Raw genomic sequence first — 3778 nt, 5'->3', positions numbered from 1 at the left:
CTCTGCCTTTTGAATGAATGAATAAATAAATAAATATTTTTAAAACAAATAACACTTTAAAAAGGAAAAGAATGGAGGAATATTTTTGTAAATTACATGTCTTATAAGAGATTGATACTCAGAACCTACAATGAACTCCTACTACTCAGCAACAAAAAAAAATGATCCTATACAAAATGGACAAAGGACTTTAATAAACATTTCTCCAAAGATGATATGCAAATGTCCAATAAGCATATGAAGACATTAAATATCATTAATCATTAGGGAAATTCAAACCAAAACCACAATGAAATCCTACTTCACACCTACTAGGATGGTTATCATTTAAAAAAAAGAAAAAAAGAAACATAGGCCATGGAGTTAGTGATAGTAGTACATCAACCATGACAAGAAGCTGCAGAGGCTGCAGATGTCTTGTGAGTTGCCAGATGAAGCTGACCCTCTCCAGGGCGTGTTGTCAGACGTGGCCCAGATGAGGGAACTGGTAACAGAACTCTTTGGCCTGCTGGTGCAACAGGAGGCACAGGACCTGGTGGCAACATCTTTTAGACAAGGTCTCAGACAGTGGTGATGAAAACGATGCAGAAGATGAAAACAACGCTGATGACAGAACTAGTTCAGGTGGACCATCTGCAAAACTGCCAAAACCATCATCATAATAACAGCGGCTTTTATGAAATTTCAAAAACTACCATTCTATCCTCATTATTAGTGACATTTAAGTAAGACTTGTGCTCTAATATGGAAAGGGATTTATTTTATTGCCAGTGACATTTTTGCCAAAGATAAAACTGTTTCGACTGAAGAAAGATAAAATAAATGTTTAGAAATGAAGTGTGTTTTTTCAAGTAAGAAATAAAATTCAGGCCATGGAAATAAAATAGAATACTAAATTCAGGCTGTGGAATTATAATAGAATACTTAATAATGTATAAAATCCTCTAAGTTGGCAACTGAATTTTTATTTTCTGTTTTTAAAATAACTGTTAAATTGTGATATCTACAACTTTTAGCTTCTGTTACAAAAAGTGCAGGTCAAGATTCACTTGCAATAACATTTCAAGGAACTGACATGAGCCAAGTGGTGAAAACTGGATGTTAGATGGAAGAATGCCAATTCTTTGTAAGTAGAAGGGAAATAAGGGGATAGAAGTACTGAAGAGAAAGAAAAGTCCTTGAGACAGACCCATGGAAATCTTGAATTCAAACCTACACCAATTGTAAAGACATCCAGGGAGGACACCATTCAATGGACATAGACTACTGTTCTGATGTATCTGTATCAAAAGAGAGCCATATGGCAAGTGTTTTTGTGCTCTGATACATTATATATACAACTACAAATATAAGGCCTGAAGTAAACAATCTATGTTGACAATAACTTGGAAATTTCCCTCTCCTCCTGCAGCCATACTTTGGTTTGGGGTTTTGTTTTGGTTTTTGTTTGTTTTGTTTTGTTTTGTTTTGTAAAGATTTATTTAGTTATTTGAGAGGCCAAGTTACAGAGAGAGAGAGAAAGAGAAGTCTTCCATCAACTGGTTCACTCCCCAAATGGCTGCAATAGCCAGAGCTGGTCCAGTTCAAAGTCAGGAGCCAGGAGCTTTTTTTTGGGTCTCCCACGTGGCTGCAGGGGGTCCAAGCACTTGGGCCATCCTCCAGTTCTTTCCCAGGCACATTAGCAGGGAGCGGATTAGAAGTGGAGCAGCCACGACTCCACTGGTGCCCATATAGGATGGCAGCACTGCAGGCAGAGGCTTAACCTTCTACACCACAGCACCAGCCCCTAGTTTGTTTTTACTTAAGAAGGGATTATTGCAAAGTTAGCAATGGCAATTTTCAGCTGTTAAAGATCTTTATGAATAAAACAAAGCAGATATAATTCATCTCTCGGAAGATTATTTATACCTTGGCATTTGAAATGCCTTTTAATGTAGAGTGGTTGTAAAAATGGAAAAAAGATAAAATACATGATGATAGAAAACTAGACCCAAAGAGTGTCTTGGACTTTTCTAAGCACTTTAACCAACTTGAATTGTTGGAAACACCGGGACAGTTTATTCTCACTGGTACTCACAGTCTCTAGACTGGAACTCACAGTCTCTACACTTCTGATGAAGATGAAGAGCAAGATAAAAAAAAAATGAAGAAGGGTATCAACTTCAAGAAAAAAAGTGGAAAAGGATCCAAGCAAATTGCTTCTTGGGGCTGCTGAAAACAACCAGCTTTTTAACCCAAGAGCACACTGTAGCTCCCCTGAGCTACAAACTACACACCACACCAAACTACAAATCACTACCTGCAGACAAGCTTCTAAGCTTACTGCAGTGCAGAGAATACTTGATGGAAAGGCCACTCCTGTGAACACTAGGGATGAAGACCAGTGTACCCCCCTTCATCGAGCAGCCTGCAGTGGACACTTGGATAGAGGACCTGAGCTGACTGCTCAAGGGGCAGGTGTGCATGCAGTGACTGTGGATGGCTGGACACCCCTGCACAGTGCTTACAAGAGGAGAGACCACCGTGGCTTCTTTCTTACTTCAGCATGATGTGGGTATCAATGCCCAAAGGCCTCTTGACTCCCTTGTACCTTGCTACTGGGAACTGAGACAGTAAAGACGCCCTTGAACTCATCCTCATGAACCATTATATGAAAACCAGACCTGAAAGACAACCTCAGAGAAACTGCAATTGCGGGCCAGCGCTGTGTGGGTTGCTGCAAATTGGGGAGTGAACCAGCAGATGGAAGACCTCTCTTTCTCCCTCTCTCCCTCTCTCTCTCCCTCTCTCTCTCTCTGCCTCTCCTCTCTCTGTGTAACTCTGACTTTCAAAGTAAATAAATAAATTTTTAAAAAACAAAAAGAAAGAAAGAAACTGTGCTTGATATCTCCAGTAGGACACATATCTATTGCTACTGGCTTGAAACTCTGGAAGGCTGTACAAATTCTTCACCTCCACCTTAATGGTTCTAGTAATTTTCTTAAGTGTCTAAGTACTGGTGCCTCCTCTGTGTGAGATGCAAAATATTCCCCTAATACAAAGTTGACATCAAGTGTCTTACTGAAGAAAAAATCATTGGTATTCACATTAGTGTTCATCCAAGTGAACTGCCTGATATTGCTATCAAAACATATTTGAGGGTTGTTTGGATATATTTTTAATGATTTCTGTGAAGTTTGTGGTTTTTCTCAGTTTGAATTTAAGTATATTTAGGAATTTATCATGGGTTGTACAGAAACAAAATATATTTTTGATGCTGATCTAAGAGAAATATATATTTTTAAATATCCCATATCCTGGATCTTTTTGAGTATTTAGTATACTGACATATACTTTTATAAATGTGGTAATTCAGAATATAATTTAAAATTCTAAATATACTGGTACAGTTCAGCTGTCTTCTGTACATTACCATCTCCAGTTGCTTTCATTTTGAACTGGAAGATTAACATATTAGTGACCTGAATCTTCACAAGTTAAACAGAGATAAAGAAAAAAATATAGGGGCCGGCGCCGTGAGTTAATGCCCTGGCCTAAAGCGCCAACATCCCATATGGGCGCCGGTTCGAGACCCGACTGCTCCACGTCTGACCCAGCTTTCCGCTATAGCCTGGGAAAGCAGCAGAAGATGGCCCACATCCTTGTGCCCCTGCACCCGCATGGGAGACCCAGAAGAAGCTCCTGGCTTCTGGCTTCGGATCAGCGCAACTCCGGCCATTGCGGTCAATTGGGGAGTGAACCATTGGACGAAGACCTCTCTCTCTGCCTCTTCTCTCTC

The 3778-nt window shown here is 39.7% G+C and overlaps 1 pseudogene; it reads left to right on the top strand.

Moving 5' to 3' along the window:
* Positions 1-412: 412 nt before the first annotated feature.
* On the top strand, positions 413-2963 carry LOC133752617 (ankyrin repeat domain-containing protein 49-like; annotated as a pseudogene).
* The last annotated feature ends 815 nt before the right edge of the window (positions 2964-3778 follow it).

Source organism: Lepus europaeus, chromosome X (genome assembly GCF_033115175.1).
Source record: "Lepus europaeus isolate LE1 chromosome X, mLepTim1.pri, whole genome shotgun sequence".
Taxonomy (NCBI): domain Eukaryota; kingdom Metazoa; phylum Chordata; class Mammalia; order Lagomorpha; family Leporidae; genus Lepus; species Lepus europaeus.
The sequence above is the reverse complement of the archived record's forward strand: the minus strand, read 5'-3'. Positions and strand labels throughout refer to the sequence as shown.